Here is a 6,000-nt window from a genome sequence, read left to right as displayed (position 1 = left end):
AAATACATTAATGGTTACACCACTTGACATTTTTGGAAGGGTAAAAGCAAGTTTCTTGCTTCTTCTTATTTTGTGTCCTACGTCAGACTGTGCTTGCCCACTTCTTTACACAAAGCTGGGCCGGTAGAGTGTACATGGTCAGGTCTTCTCTGGTGCAGGTCGCTGTCAGCAGTGGGCATCTTATGAGGTGCATGGTTGAGCTGGTGGAATATCCCCATTTGTGAAGGTTTGTCTTACATCTTCCCACTGCGACACAGTCCACCCAGTTGTCTTTGGGGCCTGGAGGGAGATGTTCAAAGTTTTCTTGCTTAAAAAATGTTTTATTGCATTTTGCACATGGTGAACCATAATGAATAAACAGAGGACATTCATGTGGACCTAAAAAATAATTTTTAAATTAATTTAGTTTAAATTGACGTTTTTCCTTTGAAAACCTTATTTGTCATCAACCCAGATAGTTTTATATTTAGAAAGGTAATTCAGATTATCAATATGTTCTTGTCATTTAATTCGTTTGTTAACGTGGTGCTGGAAATACTGCAACAAAAAAGTTAATTAAAAACAAGAGCAAAAAAATAATATTTGGTAAAGTCCTCCAAATGCAATTTCTCATTAGGAAAAACATGACGGCTTTCTGAATCTGTAATACCCATTCAAACTGGCCAGAGGTTAAGTGAAACATCATATTTTGCAACTTCAAAATGACAAAGCCACATCTTGCACCTCCGCGACTGTCGCATTCAACTACAGTACAAAGACAAGCGAACAAAGACCGCCCCAAGACTCCTTAGAATTAACCCTTCATTCGCAGGATGTTTCCGCTTCCTGTGTTGTAGTCCAACTACATAGCTACGTCGCAGCCAAATTAGCTATAAACGGCTAACGTTAGGCTGTTTTGTTTAAAGGGCAATGGAATGTGTATTGGTTGAAACTACAAGAAAATCTTCAACGTCATTAACCTAACGTTATCTTATTTTGACATTGTCGCTTGTTTATTTGCAACAATTATCTGACTAATGTAGCCGCAAATATTGCGATCCCGATAGATCACGAAATGCTTTCACTTAAAATATGTATTAAAGCAGCTATATGCGTATCTTAACGTCACACAACCAAGTTTAGGTCATGCTTCCCTAACAAACGCGTAACGTTAAATCGCTATTCTAACTTACTTGTCTTAGCCAACTAGCTAGTTTGCTTCGTTCCACAGCCGAATCAAAATAATGCCGAACAGGCAAAATAATTGAGTCACGCTATCTTTGATACAAATAGAGTGAAAATTACCATACAGTGTTAGCTCTAACACATTGGCTGACGAACAACGCGCTAGCTATCATGCTAGCTAGACTACCAGTCTAGACAACCCAAGTCAACCCAAACCTAGCTAGCTATTTGGCTAGGTATATCTAGCCCAGGAACATATATAAATTAGAAATAAGGAAAACCTTGGCCAGTGTCTAAAGTAGCAACTTACATCCCGCTAGCTAAATTGCTAAGCTTACGTTAGCTAGACAGCTCTAGCTATCTAGCGCTGCCAATATTCATCACAACTTACTGTTCAAGAACGCCATTTTCGGACGCGTACATGTTACCATGACAACTGACTGGGCAACGGACTACTCTTTTCAGTTAAACACACTATTAACGCAAGTGTCTGTGTAATACCGTGGACGTCGAATTGATGTAGTAATAGTAATAAATGTACATTATGACAAACGTAGCTCAGAAATAAAAACCCAAAGGCATATAATCTGGTAAACAGTTGTTAGCTAAGATTAGGGGGTCATGACCCGGCGGATTGGTATTTCTTAGACAACTCTACCATGGAGTATGTCAGATCATGTACAATCATATAGCAAATAAACCAAAATAAAAGTATTATTGTGTACAGTTTTAACGGAATATTTTACTCAAACGCGTTGGAATTGATGTCACAGACTACTTTGTCCCAGTTATGTCGCTAAATAAGTAGTTCCCAGCGGAAGAGGAGAGACGCTTGAGCGGAGGTATACTGCAGTTGCAGGTCCCTCAGCTGATGTGAAGGTAAGAGCTGAGAGAGTGGAGCTGCTGCACTGTCTGTAACAGCAACTACAACACTGGAACAAATAGGTAATAACAAAATCTACCAAACACTCACTAACATCGTTTTCAACGATTTAGGGAATGTTTTGAATGGAAATGGTCAGACGGTGTGTAAAAAGGGAGATTCAGTTTCGCGAAAAATATGGTTTCCAATTGTCATCTCGAATCCTGTTCCTGCTTTCCTGTTTTTTTTTGTGAGTGATGCAAGCAGCGAAAAGGTTCAGAGGCCATTTCGTTTTGCAGTTGCACTGGCATTAGCTTGATAGAGCGAAACACTATATAGTCATAACTATGTAGCTGGCTCTGAAACTGTCTGACGACAAATTTGGAACTAGTAACATTCGCTAATATGGGCTGCAGCAAGTTGGCTCTGCCACGATATGGTTTTAATTAAAAAGATGGCTAGCCAGCTAGCATGTCAGATTTCAATGCTGAAAGGTTTGTTGGCTGGGTAGCCAGCTAGCCAGATAATCTACTTCAGCGTTGGGTTTAGATACTGTACATTCATAGCCAGCTATATTGATTTAGCTAACTATATATATTTTGGTGCTATGGTAGCTATCTGGCCAGTAACTCGAATTTCACCACCTATGGTTTTAACCCGGAATTTGTTTTCGAAGCTAGCTAGCTTGTTAACCGTAGTCTTATGAGTAAAACACGTAAGCAAACGGCTCTAATTAAACCTCTCTAGAAGCCAAACATGAAAGCAGTGCAGCCATTACATTATGAAATTCGTATCAGATAGCATCTTGCAGTAGTCTAACGTTAGTTATTTTTGTGTGTGATTCAGTGGTAGCACTGTTGTTTAACGTTAGCTAACTTGGCTACCAAATTGGACACTGACAAATTCCTTCTGTAGCTAACGTTAGCTCACTAACGATTCAGATTTAATTAGCTAATACAGCACGGTACTTTCCCGTATCTGAGCAGAAACGCCGTGGCTTCTTCGTAGAGCGACCATTATTGGTAGGTAACTATATTAATGTTAACTAACGAACATTAACTGTGAATACAGCTAGATATTGTGAGCTTTTAGCTTTGGTTCTTAACCTCACGTTAGCCAACTAATATATTACAGATGACTGCTAACGTTAGTCAACTAGCCTGTCGGCTAGCCTCAAGAGGCAGCTATCAGATCAATAGCTCGCTACGCATTTCCTTTCAGTTAGGTTCACAGTTTTCTTTCTACTCTCATATTTCAGACCTTTGTTTCCAAATCAGATGTAAAAAGTTTCTAAGAATAAATTAAGATAATTGCGTTAGTCTTAGTTTAAACCAAAACACGATCCGAATTGGTGACTGTTTTGTGGTTGTGCTTGCTAAATCGAGTCCGGGGCTGTAAGTGGCTACGTCAGAACACAGGCCGCTTTTCAGAAAAGTAAGAAATTTAACACTGTTGGTATATTAGTACAGTGTTATAAATACACACAGTCATGGATGGAATAATGTGGATGTATACGGCTATGCTGTTAACGAACTCCAAAGGCCTAAAAGTACGAATGATAAACCAAAATAAACAAAGAGGAGGATGTGTACAGTCAACGGAGGCCTAAATTGGGCCTTGGTAATAGCTATGTCGTATTTTCTGGTTGAAAACAGTCTCGTCAAAGTCAGATAATTAGTTGCACTACCTTTTACACAATATAAAAAGTTATGTATCTATATCACGTTTGAAAATTGTAATATTTGACCCTACGCATTTACACAGGGGTCATTTTAAAGTGGAATAACCAAGTCTATTGAAAGCTTAAGAAAAAAGCGAACATTAGCCTGGGTTTCTTGACCATTTGTCTTTCAAAGTGCCACTCGTCAGTTATGTCTATGAATGCATTCTGACATCTTCGTTTAGCAGTACATTTTGTGCGGCATTTTACAGACAATCGAATCTGAAACGTGTCGCTGAATTTACTGTTCAGTTCACATTTATTTGCCTTTTGTGTACGTTAAATTAAATGTGGGCATTAACTGGAAATTTTAAAATAACGAAGCCTAACATGGAATGTCTTCCACGTCGCCATTTGATAATGCCCCCGGTGCCAACTGAATAGCTAGCATGCAGTTCTTGTGTTTGAATAAATGCCCTGCTTAAATCATTTTAATAGGGAATACCAGTTTCTCAATATGGAAAGTAACTGAACTCACTCTCTCTCTCTCGCTCGTATACATCATGCATATGTATGGTTTGTACACATGCAACAGACACACACACACACACACACATTTTTACATTTACTTATATATAAATAGACACGCACGCAGCAATGTATGTGTACATATTTTTAAACACACACACACACATTTAAAAAAATAATCTGATTAGGATTTTGGCTAATGGTTTCATCTGTGTATTTGTATTTGAGTAATGACCATGCAGACTGGAGAGTGCTGCAAAGGAATGGATGTGGAACACTCCAGTCCAAGGATGGTTAATGCCAGCCTCACACCCCAAAATGGCCCAGTCAACCTTGGTGTGCTAGGGAGGGGGTTAAATGAGGGACAGGGATCAGGTAGAGTCATTAAAAAGTGATTGCTGGATTGCGATGTAATTGTGTTCCTTGCCATAAAGGCTCATGACACCCTGAGCTGCTGTGCTGTTAATGTCCCGCCACTTTTCCGCACGTTCTGTTCAGAATGCCAGCGACCGCTCGCCTTGTGCCAGTAACGCTTGGGCAAGTTCAGTCAGCCCCCCCACATGCCAGTCTGTGATGCAGTGGGAGTGTGGGAAAGTGAAAGGGCTGAGGCAGGCCATAGCCATCATGTGAGGCCATTTTCCAAATCCCAAGCCAAAATGACACCTGTCATTTCTGTCTAATGATCTAAATTTAGACACTGACCCAATTTAATTCTGACTTCATTTAAAAATGCAAGCTGTACCTATGGATACATGGTTTCTTGCTTAGAAATTCGCAGTATTTGCCCAATGAAATAATTTTCCCAGCAGCACAGTGCACTTGTTTTCTGGTTTTATTCATAAATCTGCTTGTAAGAAGTGGGTTGCACTTCAAAATGGCTCCAGATACAATTGACATACTGTTTCTTGATTCAGACTGAATCGGTTAAATGTTTAAAAAAGATGCTTGCTATTATTGCACGTATGATTATATGAGGCTAGCTAAATGTTAAATAAATGGCGTTTATCTGTTTAAAGTGAGTACTGTTCAAGTTGATAAGATTTCGGTCCAAAGATCAGATCAGTATGCCGAAGCATTCAGGGCAGTTGAGCTACCAAGGGGAAAAACGGCTTTAATGTGGTTTGTGGGTATAAACGATTGTTTGGATGCAGCGCAAGTGTGTTGAGATGGAACTGCGGAGTGCAGGTGAGAGGGCCATTTGTGTATTTCCATGCTTTTGCTAGCCCTTTCACAGGCTAACATATTTAACATGCTCTCATCACACTGTCTGCCCAGACAATGGAGTGTTGAGATGCATTGTGTAATGTGATGGCATAAGGTTTGTGGAAAGTTGTGGACTTACACAGGCTGTTTTGGACTGTTGAGTTCCATGTACTGTTTGGTTCCTGGATGCCCGGCTATTCCTTCTAGCAGCGATGGTTCAGAAATGTTCGTGGGAAAGTTGCGCAGGTCACTCATGAACATGGCAGGGCTGAATCGGTGTACGTTTTTGTCATGTATTGATGGATTTCTGGTGCATTGTAGATGGATTAGCACATGATGGCTTCTCTACGTCTTGGTAGATGGTGGTGAAGCTCCTGTGAGACTGGAAACAACTTGTATTAGTCTAAATACAGTGTTTTTTCTCCAGAAGCTGAATTTGAACATTCGGTCTCCACATAATGCGAGTATCAGTGGATGAGGGGTTATCAAGCATTCTGCTTGCTGTTTTTAACAGTTCACTTTTTCAGTGTTTTTCTCTGACTTCACACTATGCACAGCTATGCAGATCCCTGTATCTTTTAAC

At 39.9% G+C, this 6,000-nt stretch overlaps 1 protein-coding gene across 4 annotated transcripts in view; it reads left to right on the top strand.

Annotated features, from left to right (window-relative positions):
- Positions 1–1,982: 1,982 nt before the first annotated feature.
- The window catches only part of trip12 (thyroid hormone receptor interactor 12), a 34,527-nt gene continuing 30,509 nt past the window's right edge, over positions 1,983–6,000 (top strand). For 2 of the 4 annotated variants that reach the window (XM_064303710.1, XM_064303706.1), the window contains exon 1: positions 1,983–2,109. The gene's annotated coding sequence lies outside the window, so the exon portion shown is untranslated. Of the gene's footprint in view, positions 2,110–2,475; positions 3,049–6,000 lie in introns of those variants that run through there. The other 2 variants (XM_064303709.1, XM_064303707.1) reach the window with 2 other exon arrangements.

This window comes from Anguilla rostrata, chromosome 12 (genome assembly GCF_018555375.3).
Source record: "Anguilla rostrata isolate EN2019 chromosome 12, ASM1855537v3, whole genome shotgun sequence".
Lineage (NCBI taxonomy): Eukaryota > Metazoa > Chordata > Actinopteri > Anguilliformes > Anguillidae > Anguilla > Anguilla rostrata.
This window is presented reverse-complemented; position numbering and strand designations above follow the sequence as displayed.